The 22,793-nt window shown below is 38.8% G+C and overlaps 1 long non-coding RNA gene and 1 pseudogene across 1 annotated transcript; one reads left to right on the plus strand and one right to left on the minus strand.

Annotated features, from left to right (window-relative positions):
- Positions 1-2,347: 2,347 nt before the first annotated feature.
- On the minus strand, positions 2,348-17,603 carry LOC148370825 (uncharacterized). The gene is made up of 3 exons (XR_015849611.1): positions 16,684-17,603; positions 15,585-15,761; positions 2,348-2,477 (listed from the first exon to the last, which is right to left on the minus strand). It is a non-coding gene; the product is annotated as an uncharacterized LOC148370825 (long non-coding RNA).
- A 4,000-nt stretch (positions 17,604-21,603) lies between these two features.
- On the plus strand, positions 21,604-21,759 carry LOC148370826 (U2 spliceosomal RNA; annotated as a pseudogene).
- The last annotated feature ends 1,034 nt before the right edge of the window (positions 21,760-22,793 follow it).

Consider the following 22,793-nt stretch of genomic DNA (forward strand, 5'->3'; position numbering starts at 1 on the left):
TTTTTATAAAATAAGAGAAGAGTAATCAAAATGATCAAAAATATTGGCCAATAAAAAAAATATTTGTAATACTTTTTAACTTTTTTCCCCATCTAGTAAAATGAGAAAACACTTCTTAAAATCAGCAGAATTATCCGCAACTTTGAGGATTATTTTCAGTTCAATTCTAAAAAGGCTTATCAAACAAAATGGGTTATTAAATATACTGAGATGTTTCTTGGTGAGCCAATTTATGTATAGAGATAAAATTGTAATCTGCTGCCACCTACTGCTATGGATGAATGTTACTGTTACTCAGCTAAGATAATGAACAATGGCATGCTTTTTTATAAAGCTAAAATTGGGCCTTTTCCTGCGGCACACTAGCATGCCACACTTAATATTCCCACGAATGCAATCGACTCGAAATGCATCCTTGACGTATATACAAGTCGATGGCACTTGAAGGATCATATATACGATTGTCCTCAGGGGCCCTCGCTCATGTCAGCTGACCTCCTCCGACCTTCCAGGCTGATCAATGGATTTGGAGTCTGGGATCCGCCCATCGGCTAGTCTGGCCTTCTACACGTTCATTTGCTGTCATCTGCGTGACAGCTGCTACCCGCTCATCACTGAGGGAGGGGGCCAAGTTAGGGGGGATTGGTTTTCAGTCCAGATGCTCCTTACATCCATCTACTGGGTTTCAGTTTACAATTATATTCACGTAGCCTAAATATAGGTGTTATTTTAAAGGGGCTGGAGTCAAAAGTAATGCAAAATGGTTATTCTTCACAGGAGATAAAGAATATATGCGTATAAGCATCATTATTCTATTGACTTTCCAGTGGCAAAATAATGGGGGAAAAATGTAAAATACTGTACTGTATGTATTCACAGTTCACGGATCCATTAATTGCTAGGCTCATAAGGGCACCAGTTCCTGTGGTGTGTCTTGGGGAAGTACAGCTTGGGGTTGTCCAGGCTGTTTTTAGGAAGGGTTTTGCGCCATCCCATGAAATTTGATATATCAGATAATTTCCGGGATTAAAAACATTATCTTTCTCATGGTACATGACAAATACATTGAAAATAAAATATTTACGTTTTATTACTATAATAAGTCAAGTCATTTTTATTTGTATAGCCCATAATCACAAGGAGTCCCAAAGGGCAGCACAGACCACAGACTATCGCAAACCACAGACTATTATTACAGCATCCCCTGGTTTAAAACCTACATGAGGGCAAGGAAAAACTCAAAAACCTCAGCGTGAGGAAAATGAAAGAATAAAAGTAATCTGGAAAATAATCCTTACAACTAGCATAATTACCTGCAATCTGACAAGATACTTTAGCACATTCTAAATATCAACACACCAAAAATATAACATATATATATTTAATTATCAGATTTGTTATTTTATCAGCAAAATAAAAATTCAATCCAATTATAAAAAAAACAATCATTAAAATTAGGACAATGATCTGAAATCTGTGTTTTCCTGATCATTTTGATCATTAAAACATTCTCATAATTTTACAAGAGGATAAATTAATACAACATTTAATGATGTTGTTTTGTAATATTCCTAAAACAAATTAAAATGAAATCAAACTCTGAATCATAACAAATAAATGACGTGCAATGTGAGATATTAGATAATTCGGCAAACTGTAAACATTATTTGTCTTATCTCGAGAGAAAAATAAATTGAACATACTGTATTTAATTCTGAAAATATACAGTGAAATGTATAAAATAATCATCAAAACAAGCTACAATTACTCCACATGATACAATTTTTTTTTCCAAATGAGCATTTTAAGGATTGATTAAGTAAAATAGTCAGAATGGTATTAATAGAATATATAATAAAATAAGGAATACAAGCATAAATTAAATTTACATTACTTTCCAAACTAGATAGCACACCTAAAAAACCCAAATATGCCAGAAATACAAAAGAAAAAATATTTCACAAAAAATATTTCTAAAGGTGTGCCTTATAGTCCGGAAAATAGAGTAAATATGTTATTTCCATCCATCCATTATCTGCACTGCTAATCCTCAGTACGGTCGTGGGGGTGCTGGAACCTATCCAAGCTATCTTCCGGCAGTGGGCAGCGGACACCCTGAACCGATTGCCAGCCAGTCGCAGGGCATGGATATGTTATATTTGACCAGAAATCAAAACATTTCTTAAAATATGCAAATACTTTCAACTCAATTACTGTTGCGGAAAAGCCCGCCCACCCGTCATTTGCCACGAACGAAAAAAAAAAATCAAAACTAACGATTAGCATAAACGAAAGAACAAGGCATAATTAAACGCCGTATCGATTTTAATCAGCGGCGTGGAAAATCGACAGGCACAATAATGATCGCGGGAAAAAGGAATGAATAAGAAAGGCCTTGCTCGGGACGCTGTGTCGTATCGACGGGACTGCTCTGTCGCTGACTGATCGGCGTCGCTCCGTTCTTCTTTCATTGCATTCTGGGTAAGAAAAAATAATCGATGAACGATCACAACACAGTCAAAAAGAGTAAAGAGCAAAAGGTATATTTGAAGCACAGGAAGATAGAGGCGGATCGGGAGGTGATAATCTGTCATGGGAAGACACTGGAAGGAAACTATGGGATTACGTAACTGGTACCGGCGATGTAAGTGAACAAATGTTAAAAAGTACTGAAAAAAAAGAGAAGAAAACACAAAGTCTGGCAGAAGGGCAGGAGGTGTTTCACCGCCTTGTTTCCATCTGTGCACGCCACTGCAACAGGATAGTTGAATTAAGGGAAAGTAAAGCAGCAGATCAAAGATGTACATAAATGTTGACCTCAGACATTTTTTTCAAAAGTATAATAAAAAAAAGCAGGAAGGGTAGAGGGGCAGGCTGTCTTTCACCACCTTGTTTCCATGTGTGCACGCCACTGCAACAGGATAGGTGAACTAAGGGAAAGTAATAGAGCTCATGAAAAATGTATTTACAGTGAGGAAAATAAGTATTTCAACACCCTGCTATTTTGCCATTTCTCCCTCTTAGAAATCATGAAGGGATCTGAAATTTTCATCATAGGTGCATGTCCACTGTGTAAAAAGAAAATCCAGGAATAACAATGCATGATTTTTTAACAATTTATTTGTGTGATACAGCTGCAAATAAGTATTGAATTCTGACCCTGAAGGACCTGTTAGTCTGACCATTAGAAGTCCACCTGCACTGCATGTATCCACCTTTAATCAGATGTACCTGTTTGAGGTTGTCACCTGCATAAAGACACCTGTCCAACAAGACAATCAGAAAAACTAGAACATGTAACATGGCGAAGACCAAAAGCTGTCCAAAGACACCAGAAACAAAATTTTACACCTCCACAAGGCTGGAAAGAGCTACGGAGCAGTTGTCAGGTAGCTTGGAGAAAAAAGGTCCACTGTTGGAGCAATCATTAGAAAATGGAAGAAGCTAAACATGACGGTCAGCCCCATGCAAGATATCACCTCGTGGGGTCTCAAATATTTAAAGAAAGGTGGGGAATCAGCTCGGAATTACACAACAGTAGATGGTCAATGACCTGAAAAAGAGCTGGGACCACCGTTTCTAAAGTTACTGTAGGTAATACACTAAGACATCATGATTTGAAATCATGCATGGCACTATACCTCCCCTGCAAGTTCCCACATGTACTACATATACTACAGTTCTCCTGCTTAAACCAGGACATGTCAAGGCCCATCTTAAGTTTGCATATGGCCATTTGGATGATGCAGAGGAGTCAAGGGAAAAAAGGTTTGTGGTCAGATGAGACCAAAATAGAACTTTTTGGTCATAATTCCAATAAGCGTGTTTGGAGGAAGAAGAATGAAGAGTACAATCTGAAGAACACCATTCCTACTCCGAAGCATGAGGGTGGTAGAATCATGATTTGGGGGTGTTTTCTGCACATGGGACAGGACAAGTGCAGTGCATTAAAGAGAGGATGACTGGGGCCGTGTATTGTGAGATTTTGGGAAACAACCTTCTACCCTCAGTCAGAGCATTGAAGATGAGTCGTGGCTGGGTCTTCCAACACGGCAATGACCCAGAGCACACAGCCAAGAAAAACAACGAGTGGCTCCGTAAGAGGCATATCAAGGTTCTCGCAGCCAGTCTTCATACCTGAACCCAATTGAAAATCTTTGGAGAGAGCTCAAACTCCGTGTTTCTCAGCGACAGCCCAGAAACCTGACTGATCTAGAGAAGATCCGTGTGGAGGAGCGGGCCAAGATCCTTCTTGCAGTGTGTGCAAACCTGGTGAAAAACTACAGGAAACGTTTGACCTTGTCCACACAAAGGCTACTGTACCAAATATTAACATTAATTATCTCAGGTGTTCAAATACTTATTTGCAGCTATATCACACAAAATAATCGCTAAAAATCCTGCATTGTGATTTCTGGATTTTATTTTTTAGTTTATCTCTCTTACAGGGGACATGCCCCTACGATGAAAATTTCAGACCCTTCCATTTTTAAATGGGAGAAAAATCATAATAGCAGGGTGTTCAAATACTTATTTTCTTCACTGAAAATATTGGCCTCAGTAAACGTTTTCACAGCCAAGTAAAATTTAAAAAAACAAGAGAGAAGGCAGGGGGGGGCAGGGAGTTTTTCACCACTTTGTTTCCATCTGTGCACGCCACTGAAATGAAGAGAGTTGAACTAAGGGAATATAAAGCAGCCCGTGAAAAGTGGACATAAATAATGACCTCCGTAAATACCACCTTGTTTTCATCTACGCACAACTACAGGTAAGTATAGCAGCTTGGAACATTTTACAAAATATTTAACAAAAAAAATGTACAAAACTAGTTAAGCTAATGGGTTTGTATGTATTGATTTATTTTTGTGTGTGTTTTTCCCAAAATGTGCTAATTCTTGACATAGTTATTCATATTTTTTTTCTATTTAACCCAAATTGGGTTTATTGATAACTAAAACATTTTCAAATGGACATTTCTGCATTATTTCGGTTGTATTTCTTAATGTCTTTTTTGAATGAAGGTAGTCAAAACAAACCAATATTTGATATTTAATTATTTTTTTTTAAATTCTTCTTTTGTTTGTGTAAAGCAACCAAAATTGCTGTTGAGCTTTTTTGGAAATTTTCCGAAGATTTTTACCGAGTAACAGATTACATTTATTTACATAGTACGTGATCAAAGAAAGGAAAAAGGAAAAATAAAATATGATAGGGCAGGGATTCGGGGGGCAGCACGGTGGCGCAGTGGTTAGCGCATGTGCGGCACGGTTCTGAGGTCGTGGGAACCTCCTGCGTGGGTTCAAATCCAGCTACCCGCCTTACTGTGCGGAGTTTGTATGATCTCCCCGTGCTTGCGTGGGTTTCCTCCCACATTCCAGAGACATTCATTTCAGGTGAATTGGCCGGTAGGAACACATCCCTAGGTGTGACTGAGCGAGTGAGTTGTCTGTCCACGTGTGCCCTGCGATTGGCTGGCAACCAGTTCAGGGTGTCCTCTGCCCACTGCCCGGAGATGGGTCGCGGGGGGACTGGGATTGGCTCCAGCCCCCCCGCGACCCTATTAAGGATAAGCGGTACAGCTAATGAGATGAGGGCAGGGATTCTTTTACAACCTTCTTTCAATTGTGCACGCCACTTGCGAGAATATCGAAATAATCTTTGAAATTATTTTGTGAAAAAAATAACCACGAATCAGTTATCCATCAATCATTTATGACCCAGTTTAGGGTATTTAGAAAAATTTGGACCTACCCATAAACTCAAGTACATTAGTTCCTATTTCCTGACTCATTTAATCAGCGCCCCACTGTCTTCTTTTCCTTATTAAAGCCAAAAGTCTAAAACCACACATCGATTGTATTTGGTCTGTATTTTTTCTCTCTTTCCGTAAATGTCGTTTCCATATTCAGGGCCTCATGTTCCGACGCTGCGTAATCACCCCAAATGTTCTGCTCCCAAGCCAGTCTCTGTGAGTACACGCCGTCCTCGGATTTAACCAGAAGCCGATCACCCTCTAAAATGAAATATTTGATGCGTAATCGTCGTATTTTGCAGCTCTGACTGTCCTCATTTGCCTTCTGAACACAGAGAAGATGTAACCTTGAAGAGCCGGTGTGCAGAACCGTGGTGCAGAAAACATTTGTGGAATGACAGAAGGAGTTGAACTGCTTCACAGGACTTTCTGAAAACGCCCACCAAACCCATTAGCAGAAAATCAATCACTTTTTCCCGCTGTGAGTGTAGCATGCTAATTTGCTAAAAATCAAATGCGGCTTTGAGGAGCTGACGGAAATACGATTATTTGGCTTTCTCATTTAATAGCAGTCTTGAATGGGAAATCCAATCAAATCCCATATTGAGACGAATTGATGTACCTGAGTTGACTGCTAACGTTAGCGGAAAGCTGACAAAAGTGGGCAAATTACAACCCTCAGGCTACATAAGGCCTATCATGCTTTTTGATTCTGCCTTCCAGATAAAAATGGTGCCACCATTATGTCAGGATCCCTGTGGGGGAGTGGCTGGAAAGGGCCCACCTGTGCCTAAGCAGTCCTAACACCTGCATTCTATTATTCCAACAACAGGTTTCATACGCTAAATTTTCAATTTCTCCACCACCGTTAAAGAAAGATGAAATCCGGTGTGAATCGTGTATTTTGCAGATTCACAAATATATCTACAATTTTCATATGCGATTTTTAATCTTGGGGAAAAGTTACAGTGATATGTGTATCTTTCATTTTTAGTTGCAGCAAGTTCTTCCCATTACAATTTACCACTGGGAAACGCTACCTTAATTTTTTGCATGGTCCATAATAGAAGTCCATAATTGATACGTAATCCGTGCACTAAAGCACATTTCATAGTGCCCTGTTTAGGTGTAGCATGTACATGTGCTCTTGGGCGTGACAATGCCATACAAACTAAATCCAGTTACAGTACTTTTAAACACGGCAGATGAAGAAATGAAATGGCAAAGCAAAGCCACCAAAGAGCAGTGTTGGGATCATTTTTAGGCAAACTTTTACAAATATTTTCTTCTTTTAAGCATGGTCTATAAAGTCAGACTGCCGAGAAATGTGGCAACAATTTCAACAATTTTCAAGCACTTCACCTAAATTCAGACACTTTTCAAACCTTGAATCACCGTATTTAATTTGAAGCATTTTCAAGGATTTCTAGCACCTGCGTGAACCATGCTTAGAATAACTGTGGCCGAGAGCAGATGTTGTCGGGCCATTGTGTTTGTACTTTATGTTAGGTTTAATTGTCATTTGGCTCGCAACCAGTTCAGGGTGTCCCTTGCCCACTGCCCGAAGAGGACTGGGATGGGCTTCAGCACCCCCGCGACCATACTGAGAATAAGCGGTGCTGATAACTTTTGTTTGGCCTCTTTGTTAGTTTTTTTGACACATTTTTTTGTTTCTTACTTTGTACCAGTTTTTGTTATGAAGCAAATATATTTTTGAGCCCTCCTTCCTTGTTTTCTGCTTCCCAACCAAGAAGTGTGACAAGTCTCCTTAGTGTCCTTTTGTGTGCAAACAAAAACCCACATGAGTTAGCCCAATTGTATTTTGAGTTTTTTTATGCATATTATTATTATCATTTCATTTCATTTCATTTCATTATAAAATTTAGTGCTTATAGGGGACATAATATATAATTTTTCTTTCACTCTAAGTGTTTCCAAACTTAAATGATTAAACAAATATAAACTCAAACATGACATCTGCGTATAGTATATGGATCCATGAATGCATACGAGAAAAAAATGGAAAGGCTTACTGCCTTTTTCTCCATGGCATCAGTTTCAAGAATGTATCGGCAGATACAAAGTTCTCATCAATCAATCTCTGTTCCTGCCTAGCCCGTCCCTTTGTCAAATTTTTAAACCCAATGCGACTCAAAACGTTTGTCTATTTCTGGCCTACGTCATCAAACAGACTTAGATGCAGAATCCCATCAGTAGAGGTGAGATATTCCACAATTAATCAGTTATAGAATTCATCTGCAGCAATTAATCGCTTCGCATTTTACAACGACTTTCCAAGCCTCAGATGTTTCCGCAGCATTAGCCCTCGTATAAGGGTTTCTCTTAATAAATATATTTAGGGGCTGATCCCTGTTCCACCTCCCCTGCAGTTGCCACCTTCTCACCCTCCAGCTAAAGAAGACACAACGCTAAATGCAAACAATAGCAGCTGAATTGTTAATGTTTTTCTCCCCTTTGTCCTTGTGACAAGTAGAAGGCCACCGTGTGAAGGAATTCAAGCCATGCCGGGAATCTTTCCTTCAAGCAAAACAAAACACCGTCGCTAATGGATTTATTGCGTCATATGGGACATGTATGATAGAGAACAGCAATCAAAATAAGACAATTTGGTTGAATATTAGGCAATTTAAGTATTTGAATTCATTTGATTATATTGCCTTGTTTTTTGTGCACAGAAATTTTGTTGTTTGGCAAAAATCACCAAATTTTGTTCCGCTTTGCTTGAAAAGAATGGTCAATTTGTTTCAAATGTCCCACCCGAAAATTTGGATTTCTTTCCAGTTTTTTGGGGAAAGAAAATTATTAATTTGTTTAAAATAACCCACCTAACAGTGATCATGTTGTTTTAAAACAGAAAAATACTTATTATTTAGCCTCAAATATATGAATACATTAACAAAAAATAAAAAAAACATTCTCTCAGTTTTTGTTCTGTTATGAAAGAAAGAATAATTCTTAATGTATGTATTAAAGGTACATTGTGCAATATTTGACCACTAAATGACACTGTATTGTCTACTGTGAAGGAAAACCAGTTCTAAAAGAGCACAGCGGTGCAGCAAGATACCAGACAAACATGGCAGCGACTACTAGGTATGGATTCCGCTAGGTAGAAGAAGAACACATTTCTCGACCTATGAAAAATTCTAAAAATTAACATTGGTTTGATTGTTCATGGATTTAATCTTTTTTTACTGAATCAAGGTTTTTTTGTACCACTTGGAGGCACTAAATAATACACAATGTCCCACAAAACAAAATTAAATATGAAAAAAATATTTTTAATCATTTATTAGTGTTTTACAAAAATAAAGTATTGGAGTATTTTATTTTTAGAATAAATTATTGTGACAATTTACAAAAACAAGCCATAAAAATGAATCAAACTGATCTCTTTTAGACGCAAATAGGGTTATTTTTAACTTGATTTTATTTCACAGTGTATTTATAGATTGAGTGTCTAAAAATGATGTACTAATTTTTATTATGCCTCTGGGCCATTTTCTTGTTGCCTGACTCATCTGCAGATAAAAAGACGAGTAAAAAAAAGTGATGAATAAGGAGAGTCCCTCCGGTTAAAATCTATAGCGTTAATTATCGGATTGGAAAGGTTACGACAGCAGAGGCTTTGAGTTTTTCCAGAAGCTTGGCCCGACATGTTTTGTCTATGTCTGTTTTCTTGCTATGGACAGATGTAAGCAGATTCACATATCAATGAAGAGCATCCTGTTACGTTGAATAGGGAAGAGGAGGGAGGAAAACAGAGGCTGCCACTGTTGGAAGTTGTCTAATGACAGATGTCAACCACCAAAAATAAAAACAAAAGAAAGAAAAGTAACCCCACTAATCGGCAAATGATACAGTAAAAAAACACTTTATCATGTTTGTTTTGTATAGCCCTTAATCACAAAAAGTCTCAAAAGGCTTCACAGACCACCATTACTGCATCCCCTGATATGAAACCTACAGCGGGGCAAGGAAAAACTCGAAAACCTCAGGCTGAGAAAAATGTAGAACCCTGGCCATTGATGTATTTCTGGTGAAATGTTTATGCTTTGCTATTGAATCAAAAAAATATAATAAATAAATCAATCCCAAAAATATCCTATTCTTTGAAGTGTCATTCATTTTAAATGTAATTATTACTACTACTACTAAAAATTACAATTGAAAAAAAATTGCATTCAATTGTCTTTATTGTCATTGATATTAACGTTGTGAAACATTGTATGCAACGAAAATGGCACTCCAGACAACCATAATAAATATTTCAAAGAGAAAAAAAAAACAGGATATAAATGAGAAAAAAAATATTTACAACGTAATGCTTAGAGACTGACCGAAGTTGAAATAATAGTTTTCGTGAATGAGAAAGAATAGTGCATTGTAACAATAGTGCAATGACAAAAAGTGCAATAACATTGAGAAGCAAAAAAAAGGCACAAGGTTTGTGTATTAGAGATCAAAGCGGCGGCGCAGCCGCGAGCGGCAGCCTTTCCGGCAGCTCCGTGTTAATTCGCACTTTTTGTGATTTATTGTTTAAATGTCTGCTTCTATCTTCGGTGTTCTTCGTCCCGTTTGACAACTACACTTTGGATTACTTTCTATCCTATCGCTATGGGTTTTAACGCAAAAAAATGCGTTTATTCGAGAAATCAACTCCTTGCCCTGAAGAATTCTCGTGCCGGCGTGATGAGGGGGCCTATTGTAGATGGAGAGTCTTCGGTACCGTCCGTAATCATGGTAAATGTGAACTCTCTACCAAATAAGACCGACGAACTGGCTGTGGTGGTGAAAAACATCAAAGCCTACAGGGAGTGCAGTTTGCTGTGTTTTACGGAAACGTGGCTCACGTCTAGCATCTCGTGTAGCTACCCGGAGCTACCCAGAGCTATCCGGCTTCAGCGCTATTAGACAGAGACACGAAAGCCTGCAGGAAGCGGAGAGGAGGTGGACTCGCTAACACGAGGTGGTGTATCCCTGGGCACAAAGATTTCCATCTGCTGCGGGGACGTCGAACTTTTGGACTAGCGTGTGTGACGTCATCCACTGCGCTGTGGCCAAACTACAACAAAGCACCCCGAGGGAATCCTGTTAATCTGTCAATAAACAACAAAGGAGACTGCTGGAAATGTGAATTTCCCTACGGGGATGAATAAAGTATCTATTTATCTATTAGTATATATTTTCACGGTTCAGTTTAGCATCAGGCTCCAGCACCCACGCGATTCACTGAGGCTAAGCGGTGGAGGTAACGAATGGATGGAATTTAGCAGCAGCAAAAAAAAAAAGAAGAAAAAAAAGGCACAAGACGTATTTTTCACAGTTGTGTGCGCTCTTGTGCTTTTGGCGTGTTCTTTTATACATTTTAAGTGTAATTTTTTGTTTATCAATATATTTTTAAACTTTTTTTGTCTGCTTAAACTTACAGTCGAAAAAAGTGGGAAAAAAAGAAAATATCTTATCCTATTGGCAGGCAATTGTAATGACTTCAAATCCATTTTTATTTTCTTTTTTTATATTAATAAAACGTTTTCATCTCATCTCATCTCATCTCATCTCATATCTCATCAGCTGAACCGCTTATCCTCAGTAGGGTCGCGGGGGTACTGGAGCCCATCCCAGCAATCATCGGGCAGTGGGCAGGGGACACCCTGAATTGGTTGCCGGCCAATCGCAGGGCACACGGGGACAGACAACTCACTCGCTCAGTCACACCTAGGGACAATTTGGACCGGCCAATTCACCTGAAATGCATGTCTTTGGAATGTGGGAGGAAACCGGAGTGCCCGGAGGAAACTCACGCAAGCACGGGGAGAACATACAAACTCCGCACAGTAAGGCCGGGAGCTGGAATTGAACCCATGCAGGAGGTTCCCACAACTTTGCGTTGTGAAAAACTCATTACCAATTATCGTAAATGTTTATGATTCTGTTAATGCTACCAAAGGTGGCCAAATTCATGGGTTCAGGGGACAAGAAGATTTCAACATAGGGCCAGAAAGGTTTTGATTTTTTGGTGCCTTAATAAATTGAATCAACATTCCAAAACGGAATTTTATTTATATATATATATGTATATATATATATGTATATATATATATATATATATATATATATATATATATATATATATATATATATATATATATATATATATATTTCCTTAAGTTGTCTCTGTGTGATATTGAAGTTGGTCTAATGATCTGAAATGTTTGTGAGTGATAAATATGCAAAAAAAAAGAAACTTTTTCACAGCACTGTAAGTAGAAATAAATTTAAATAGAATATTTACACCCCAATAAATAATAAAACCCTTTGAGTAAACCTAAGGGGATTTTTCCACTTTGTTGATATTTCACAAACACAATATTAATCCGAATCCTGCAGCCACACGAGTGACTTCCCCTTTAAATGACCCCGGCATCATTAATCCAGAGAAACTTCCCCCATAAAGAAATTGCCGTGTCGGCATTTTGTCCGTCTGGTTCCTTAATGTTCGCCCCCACACACACGTGTTGGAGCATCCGCCAGGGACTCCACCTACCAAGTGTGACAAATCACGTTGATTGATCAGAGCCATACCCCTCCTACCCTCATCCCAATCCAATCCTACCACCCCGGAGCCCTACCACGCCCACGGTCATCAATCACGCCGTCAATCACACAGGTAGCGATGACATTATTCAATACTTGTGTCAAGGTTTATGATGACAAAGACAAATTCTGCCCTTTTGGTCCCTGAAGTAATCACGGTGTTGATGAAGGAAAAAAGGAGGGAGGGATACGGGTGGGGGCAGTGGACACGGCTAATGAGGCTCATTAAAGGGGGATTGTCTACGAGTCACATGAATTACCCATGTTGTCCTGAATGTCAACACTAGTGAATACGAGAGTGAAGAAAAAATGAGGAGAATGTGAAAAGTCCATTTCTCATCTACTGTTGCCCTGGTTACCAGGCTCTGAAATGGGGAAATTTGGTTCAGTGTATTTTTCGTTATTGAAAATTGGGTTTTTGTTCATGGAGACAGCAATTCAGGCAGTACTCTTTTGGGGTTTGATGTTTTGGGTTCAATGTGGTCCAAAAGATACAGAAGACCTGTGGGATACATCAACCCCAACTTATGATGTTTTCACTTTTCAGTGAGAGATGTTTTTTCGGTACCTCTTTACGGCATTTTCCCCTTGTAAACAACAATAAGACCATTTTTGTATCCAAAAACATGTAAATTTTTAACTTGATTCAGTCTTTAAGATTCCCGTCTGCTAATGGTCGACATCATTTAAAATGCTTGGCTGTGTAATGGCATCATGAAATTGACAACAAGCTATTGGCTGAACTACCTTCCGCAATGCCCTTCTCTTCACTAAGGTCAGAATCTCATGTGATTTTTAAAGACTGAGCTAGTCTGTGTTTTATGTACAGTGTTCATTTACTATGGATCCATGGCTTGCATTGATCCTAAAGGGAGAAACATAGATTGATGACCACAGAAACAAAGCTTGACATAATAAGCAATTACGAATCATGACCAACGCTAGATTGTATGGTAGCAATTAATTGACAATTGGCGATACTATATTGTATTTTTGTGCTGTATTCATCCACTATAGGTCTCAAGGCTTGCAGTGAAAAAAAAACATAATAACAAAGGAAAGAAAGCTTGAGATAATAAAGAACTACAAGGAAGGTACACAAACCGCTACCCTTGGTAAGTTGCTTGGCCGTTAGCAATCAACAATCGGTGATACAATAATGTATTTTTGTATTGGATTTATCTTTTATAGGTCCCAAGGCTTGCACAGATGCAAAATAAGCAATAAGGTGATAACAATGGAAAAGGAGCTTACAACGATCAAGAAACAAAGATCAGGACTATTATTAAAGCATTTAAGCAAGGAAATCCTATAAGAGTATAACAATCCTCGCAAGTGCCAGGCCTAAAATCAGGTTTAATTTTAATCAGTTATTTCATCCCCCCCTTTGCATCTACCCACTACTACATATTGATTCGTTATTTTTATGTTTTTATCTGGGTTATCAAGTGTTCGGAAGGCATAAACTAATCACCATAGGTTTCCTATCCAGGGTTGGGTAGGGTTACTTTAACTTGATTACTTTCAATTACTTTTGGATTACTCCAATATCAAATATGCTAATAAAAGACAAAAGAAACACAATATGAATAAAATTACTAAATTTAGTGCAGGCTTGGGGAGTAACAAAACCGATGTTGGCAAGCTGTTTGGATTTATTTTTATTTTGTTTCTGTCGCATTTTATGTTAGTTTTGCCGGAGATCAAAGAGATCAAAGCCAGGAGAGCAAGCTTACCACGTGTTGTGAGTCATAATTTTATTCATATTTAGTTTATTTTGTCTTTTATTAGCATGTTTGGTATTGGAGTAATCCAAAAGTGATTGAAAGTAATCAAGTTAAGGTAACCCTACCCAAGCCAGTTCCTATCCCCCGATTAACGGCAAAATATATTGTATACCGGGAGTACCGGTACGAGAAAGTGGAACAAATTTTGTCTCTGGTTTACACTTTGCATTGATTGGTAGAGAGTAGAGAAAAATGGAACAAAAACCTCAGAAACTGAAAAAAAAATGTAATTCAAACTATTTGATCATTTCTAAATGGATTACTAAATGATTGTTATAAAGATGTAAGATATAATTTTTTTTTAAATTAATACTAAAAGAAGCATCCAAAGTGATTTTGCAGGGTATCTAAAGCTTTAGGTAAGTTACATTAAAGTACTTTTTGATGCCTTTCGAAATCAAATTTAAGACCAAGTTGACAAACAAAAACTTAATTTAAAAACAAAAGAAAAAAAAAACCCACATGTTTCACAATAAACTGTGCCTAGTACAATTTAATTAAATTTACCCTTTCCCAAAGTAAACATCGATCCATTATCTGCACCGCTTATCCTCAGTAGGGCCGCGGGGTGCCGGAGCCCATCCCAGCCATACTCGGGCAGTGGGCAGGAAACACCCTGAACTGGTTGCCAGCCAGTCGCAGGGCACACAGAGACGAACTCATCCACTCCTGGGGACAAATTAGACCGGCCGATTAACCTGACATGAATGTGGGAGGAAACCGGAGAGCCCGGAGGAAACCAACGCAGGCATTGGGAGAACATGCAAACTCCACACAGGGAACTTGCGGTAGCTGGACTTGAACCCTGAAACTCGGCACCGTGGGGCTGCGTGCTAACCACCCAGCCGCCGTGGCACCCAAACTAAACATATCTGTCCGAAATTGACTTTTGCAGTGAGGGTAGACTTAAGACATGCTTCTGCTCTTAAAAGCCCGACTGAAACCACGTCATCGTTTTGATAGTTCCCTTATTGTGGTCATACAATGTTGTCACAAAAGTAAATCTGTGAATAATTTTAAAAAACAATTTATAAATGTTACTATGTCTATTTTATTTCAAACCAATTAGTATCTTATTAATGTGTTCACATTTTAAGACTTTTCAAAAATTGGATTCGAGACATTTTAATGCCAATTAAGGCCTTATTTTTAGAAGAATTAATTCAATGCCTTTTAGGAATTTTCAAGGATCCGAGGAAACCCCGATTTGGGGACGGTTCTCAATTGAACCTTTGGCTTTTCAGGTTATTTTTTCATTTTGTGATGTGATGTTCGTTGCAAAATGATTGAAAAGCGGGGGGGGGGGAATTAAGACATTCAACTTGCCTAGCTTCCAAGTCGAATATGGGCAAACAGTGAGTGCCAGATCACGGGCAGAACTTTGTTTTCCTTTCAGAATGACCTAAAAAAAATACCTTTTCACTCACCTAGTTTAACATTTTTGGAATTGTGAAGAGCAAAGTGTGCCAGTCTCACAAGGTTGGTATGTGCCAGCCGGCATCCCAACATCAACAAAAACAAACTCAAGGTCTCCTCCGGCATACAAGCGTCGCCTCAGTGCCGTCGACAAGAGGGAACGTGACGTGCCCATGCCAGGGCCGCTTCTTCTCGGGTGGGAAATAAGCATGAGAAGTCATTGTTAAAACGGAACAAAATGTGCAAAAATGAAAATAATGTTTCGCTTAAAAACAGTTGCAGAGGAAGTGATTGATACTGATCAAGTATGAGGAGCTGTAGTGCGCCCTGCTGGCCAAATTAAGAAATCACAATAACCGTGCTTATAGCGCTTTGATGTCGTTTTTTCAAGTTCAAAATAATGTTTAGTAGTTGTTGTTTTGTTTGTTTGTCTGTTTGTTTTATCGGCGATGGCAAATAATCCAACCAATAACTATAAAGGGAAAGCAAATGCTTGCACTGACAAAAAAATTGTCAAATCCAAAGAGGCGATTCATAAAAACGACACTAGATGGAAGCTAGTTTCACAAATGTACCACACGAGTCCATTGATTTGGGGAAATATTTATTGAAAGTGGGTGGAAAATATGGAATTAAAATGAATAAACATACAATTGGTTCAGTTGTGCAAGATTAGGACGGAATATTTATTTACATACTCTGCTTTTGGAACTAGGAGAGCCTCAACGAGAGAGATGACTTGATTGATGAAAAATCGCGTTCCTTCGTCACTTAGGCAGCTATTTTGACAGTGATAACATTGTGATTGAAGCTAGACATTTAAAAATGTAAATGGATTCGAGAAGTCTCGCCTTTTAGTATGCTCTAAAACAACTTTTAGGTACATTGAACGAGGTTTTTTGGTTTGAACAAATTTATTGACACTAATAACAGAAAAAACAATCATGACAGAGAACTCTTGACAATACGCCGCCATTTTAATTTTTTCGGCATGCAATGTTTTCAAAAATATGAATACAGTTAGTCCATCTTTGTCATATCATACAATAGTTCTGATACAATCAACACTATTATTTACGTACAAGCCTGATAAAGAGAACGTTTACGTACGTTAAAACGAGTTAGACATCTCTTGACAAGACGCCGCCATTTAAGAGGGAGGGGATTAACAAACGTCAGAACGGAGTATACGCAATGCGAACAACATAAATGGCATATTTTATTTTCTTATTAACTTGTTCATATTCTACCAAAAATCTCAAAACTAATGTTTTCTTGTCTACATTCTATGGAACCATTAAGATAAGTTATTCAGTCTATAAAAAACTAAACTGAATGACTGAAAATTGATTCTAGATACCAAAATCCGATTTGAGTCAAAATTAAGTTCCTCAACCCACGTTAACAAAGTGTTTTGGCCTCTAGATGGTGGCAAAGCGCTACTTTTGTTAGAACGAAAATCTTCATTTTACCACGACATTACTCCTCAGCGCCCCCAAAAGCGCTAAAGCAATAGTACAGTACTCAGAATTAAATGTTTGAAAAGTGCTCTAACGTTTGAGTTTTATCTTCAAAGCTTTTTGTGACTCTTCAAAGCTTTAACTTTTGACAACAATCATATTCCTTTTATCATTGCACCGAACAACCTCTTCCTATCCTGAGTGAATTTCAACGTTTGCTTTGAAATGTACACCAACAAAAGTTGATGGAGTCAAAAGCCGCTTTGACGCTCGAGTTAAATCTTTAACTTTTTACAGTTATCATTCTTTCTTCATTGTTCTGGGTTTGTCTGCCTCTTGGCTGAGAGCAAGTTGTAGCGTATTATGATTTGACCGATAACGGATAATTGATAAAGAATATAGAACAATAAACCTTACAAATCCTTAGCAACCTAATCCATACCCGAAACAAATTCAGTTTTTGCTTCTAAGACTACACCTACAAAAAGTATTAGATCCGAAAGTGTTTTAACTCCAGAGTTAAAGCTATGAAGTGTGTTGAGTTAAAATCAAAGATTTAAAGCTTCAACTTTTGCGAGTAATCATATATTTGTTTTTCAATGACTGCACCAAGCAGCCTCTTCCGATCTTGAGAAAAGTTGTGTTTCGCTTTTGATTGCACATCAACAACAAAATTTAGATTCAAAGCTGCTTTAACATATGAGTTAAAACTATAAAGCTGTGTTTAGTCGGAGTTAATGCTTTAACTTTTGACAGCAATCATATTTTCTTCTATCTAGCCTTAGCAGACTCTTCCTCTTCTGAGAAATTTTATTTTGCTTTCAAGTCCACACCAACATTTTCCTTTATATTTAACGCTGCTTTAAATCTTTATTTATTAATTATTATTTTTCAGCTGTTTCTTCTCCATTAATATTTGATGCAGTCACATTTTCTCTCGTTATTGCACTTGCCTCTTTCTGTCCGGAGAAAAGTTCTATTTCTTCACAGAGGCTTAGACCTGAAGCAGCTTTAACTATCGAGTTAAAGCTCTAAAGCTTTAACTTTTGACAGCTTTCATATTTACTTCTATTATTGCACTCAGCAGCCTCTTTCGATCCTGAGAAAATATTTCTTTTCAGTCCATACCAAGGAAACGAAACACGTGTTCCCGAAGGCACCTGTTCCCTTTCCGTGTGTCACATTCTTTCTCACCATTCTCTCCCTTGGATTCTTTTTCCACTCAAGTGGAGTTCAAAAGCCGATCTCTGCGATGCTCCATCACGGACACAAACACACAGCGAGAACTATTGAGAGGAAAAACACAGATTAAGATACCGTCTCAACGGGAAATGTTTGCATTGGTATCGACGCGTGTAACCGATTCACTTTCAACATGGTCGCCGTGAGAACAGGAACGCTTTTGGAGGGCATAGAAATCCCATTCAGTGAAAACAACAACAGTGTTAGCAATGAGGTCAGTTTTTGCAGCTAGCAGTCAAGTTGAATGACATCAAGACTGTCTGCAAATTCAGACTTTGGAAAGGTGGCGTCACTTTCCTCGACCCGGACTTTGTTTTTTTTGCCGAGTGGCAAAAGGTGGTCATGACAGTGTCAACTAGTATTTGTACGAGAAATTCTGGGTGGTGTGTTGTAGGTCAAATTTTTAAATGACCTATATTGCGCTTCTCAATGCATGTCCTCTAAGTTGTATGTTAAGGAGACAGTGTGTATAATATAGTGAGCACAATTTGTTTAAATAAAACACATTTGATTCAAATAATAAGCAAAAATACATATACTACCAACATGATTTTAGATTTAGAAACGTGTAATTATATAAAATGTTACTACTGCGGAGGCCTAAATGAGGATTTGGTGAAATTAATTCCCGGTGGTGCTTTAGCAGTAAACAGCCACTTACTGCACAAAGTACAGGCCTCCATGCGATGGTCACAGAATCTTGTTTTTATTTGTCTTTTCTTTCCGCAGTCTCCTTCTCTAGCCATTCATCTAAGCCACTTGGCTGCAGGCCAAGGCTCGCAGCTAGCCGCTACTCTAATTGTTCGCTACGCCTGCTTCATCCTTCATTGTCTCTCACCTTCCACAGCTGGTCACGCAAGCCAACGTCGCTGATTACCGTGATCCAGGCATTTCTGGCTTTTTTTCTATTGTTTTATTCTTTAGCCACCTGGTTGCAGGCTATGTCTCACTGCTGGCCGCTATTGTCATTGCTGGCTGCTCCTTCTTCGTCCTTCAGTGTCATTCGCCTTCCACAGCAGCTCATGAAATGGAATTTAGCTAAATTCCCTGATTCAGCCATCTCAACTTCTTTTTTGGCTGTTTTCCTTCTAGCCACTCATCTCAGTCACTTGACTGCAGGTTATGGTTCCCCACTAGCCGCTATTGTTACTGTTAGCTACGCTTGCTTTGTCCTACAGTATCTCTTGCTTTCCACAGCTGATCAACCAAACATTACAAAATGTCATGACTGAACTGTCTTTGACCTTTTTCCACTGTTTCCTTCTCTAACCACTCATGTGGAACACTTCGCTTCATTTAGGGTCTTGATGCTTGACTAATTCTAATTCACCTTTGCAATCTTTTACTGGTCTTTTTAGTAGCTTTTCCCGCTAGCCGCTAAAATTAACTGCTTACAGTATTGGTGTGTGAGTGTATGCGTGAATAGGTAAGTGTGAAGCACATTGTAAAGCGCTTTGGGAGGTCATTGACTTGAAAAGCGCTATATAAATGCAGGCCATTTACTATTTACCATTTACCTCTGTTCAACGCCAGCTATTCACTCTCTCCAGCCACTGTGGGCCTTTGTTCCAACGTACTAAACTATCGACGTAATAAAAGTGTGCTTTATGGTCATTTTAGTGTCTGTAGTTTGTATTCTTCCTTTTGCTTTTTTATCACTTGTTGCACCACATAATACTGTGGCATCTAGTGGTCAAAAAATACACACTGTCGGTTTAAAGTACAGTTTTTTTTAAATGCAATATTCACTCATGTCAGGTGATGCATTGTTTGTTACGACTCGGAAATATACGTCAACAAATACCAACTTAAGCACACCCTAACCCTAACCCACCTTAAAAAAAACTCACAAAGTTGCTTCTATTGATTCTCTGCATATGTCATCCGCCGTCCTTGTGAGTTTCCATCCCACCTATCGCTATGAATAACGCCTGGGTCCACATGACGCACGCGACCCCGTTGGCCGGCCCCCTGGCCCCATGCTTGGCACGCCAGCTCGAGCTGTGTTTGGAAACAAATACATGTGGACGTTAACGTCGCAGCCTCGCTCACGAGGACTATAAACAAGTTGTGTGGTGTCTCAAGGGCACGAGCAAACCTCAAGCCATTATGTGAGATATGAAAAGACAATTGCAGCTTGTTCCTCTTGGGATAAAAACGACAAGTGAGGTCAACCATGAGGAAGTTGAAAGTTGGTTTCATTAGAGTGCAATGGAGTTAATTGTTATCATTCATGGGCTGCTTTGGAAAAGTTCCCATGACTTGATTCAATGCCCTATTGAAGTTAGGAAAATCAAAGTGGAAAATGAGGACTAAGAGCCAAAAGTTAGTCAAACGGGAAAGGACAGAGACAAGGTTGGAACTAATCTGCAGCAGTAAGTGCTGCTGTTTTGGTTATCAAAAATACAGTAGACCCCCGGGACACAGTGACCACATTCTGCAGTATGGAATAAGATGTCTTTTTAGCCCCTCTGTATGGAATTTTCCCTTCTTTACGGCATCAACAACAAATCATTTTGTGACTTAGATAGGTCTCTACGATGCCTGTCTGCTATTGGTTGACATCATATAAAATGTGGGTCTGCCATTGGTTTGTGTCAGGGAATCATTGAAATGCCGATATGCTATTGGATAAACTCCCACCCACAATGCCTTTCTCCTCATTCAGTTCAGAATCATGTATACATGTTAAAGAACTTGTTAGTCGTCTATCCAATACAGTTTTTTTGTACTGTCTTTATTTGCTTTTTGTCCCAAGGCTTGAAGTAATGCTAAAAGGAAAAACAAAAACATGTTAAGCAAGGAAAAAAATCTTGTGATGATTAAAAAACACAAAGAAGGTGCATGAATCGCCACACTTGCTAAATTGCATGCTCTAATCAATCAAGGATCATGATTTCTTATTAAAAATGAGGGGGCAATTAAAGCAAGAAAATCTTATAGGAGAATGACAATTCTTGCAAGGTTCAATTTTCATCAGCCATCTCTGCCACTCTCCCTCTGAATCCAATCGCTAGTCTACTTGACCAGCTCAACTCATGTTACATAAGAGGAGAATAAAATGTAAAAAAATGTCTTGACATGTAGGATCATGATTTCTTATTAAAAATGAGGGGGCAATTAAAGCAAGAAAATCTTATAGGAGAATGACAATTCTTGCAAGGTTCAATTTTCATCAGCCATCTCTGCCACTCTCCCTCTGAATCCAATCGCTACTCTACTTGACCAGCTCAACTCATGTTACATAAGAGGAGAATAAAATGTAAAAAAATGTCTTGACATGTACACTTACCTGGCAGGGGAGATACCATGATCATGAAGGTGGGCTTTCTCTCTCTTAGCTTGGCCTTTGGCAGCAAGGCTTTGATGCTAAGTCCTTAGCTTGGCTTTGATTTTTGCAATCCGGAGATGGAATAAGAGCTTGCTCTGTCCACTCCACGCATCGGCCCGGTATTGCAGTACCTCCGGGAACGGTGCATTCGCAATGATCGCAGCAAGGCTTTAGGGCTAGGACCTTAGCTTGGCCTTTTGGCTGAGAGTAAGTGTCCCGGCTCCTAGGCTTTGTAGCGTATTATGAACTGACCGATAACGGATAATGGATAATGAATAACGAAGATAGAACAATAACCCTTAAAAACCCCAAACCCCCCCCCACACTTATTTATTTAAATCTAGGCTTAAAACAGAATTTTATGCTATATCTTTATGAATGACCTATATTTCCTGTTGACGATATCTGTGTATTATTTGTTATTGCAACATCCGTTGCAGCCTGATCATCCTGGAAGGAGGATTACCTCAAGTGCGGTCCCTTCTCAAGGTTCCTTCATTTTTCTGATGTCGAGGTTTGTGAGTTTTTCCTTGCCCTCATGTAGGTTTTAGATCAGGAGTTGGTGTAATATTAGTCTGTGGTTTGCCATAATCTGTGGTCTGTTCAGCCCTTTGAGTCTCCTTGTGATTAAGTACAATACAAATAAACATCTCATCTCATCTCATTAACTACACCACTTATCCTCAGTAGGGTCGCGGGGGTGCTGGAGCCCATCCTAGCAATCATCGGGAAGTGGGCAGGGGACATCCTGAACTGGTTGCCAGCCAATCGCAGGGCACACGGGGACAGACAACTCACTCGCTCATTCACACCTAGGGACAATTTGGACCGGCCAATTCACCTGAAATGCTATGCATGTTAGAGCTAATGAGATGAGACAAATAAACATGACTTGACTTATTTATAATGTTATCCAATCATTTGCTCATATATTACAGTTAGTTAATACGTATATATACATTTACGTATACATTTTTTAAACTTTTTTTTACATGGCGTTCGGAGCGAAATACTATAGTTTATATCCACCGCCTCAGATCAGATTCATGTTATATCTGTACTGACAACCTAGAGTGGCCAGGAAATTAGCTCTATGGCACCGCATCAAACTCTGGAACTCTTTTAATGCGGCATCACACAGCGATATTTATATATCGCTGAAGCAGTAAAAACAAATATTCTGGCGC

This window comes from Urocampus carinirostris, chromosome 2 (genome assembly GCF_059441175.1).
Source record: "Urocampus carinirostris isolate Australia breed hairy pipefish chromosome 2, RoL_Ucar_1.0, whole genome shotgun sequence".
Taxonomy (NCBI): Eukaryota; Metazoa; Chordata; class Actinopteri; order Syngnathiformes; family Syngnathidae; genus Urocampus; species Urocampus carinirostris.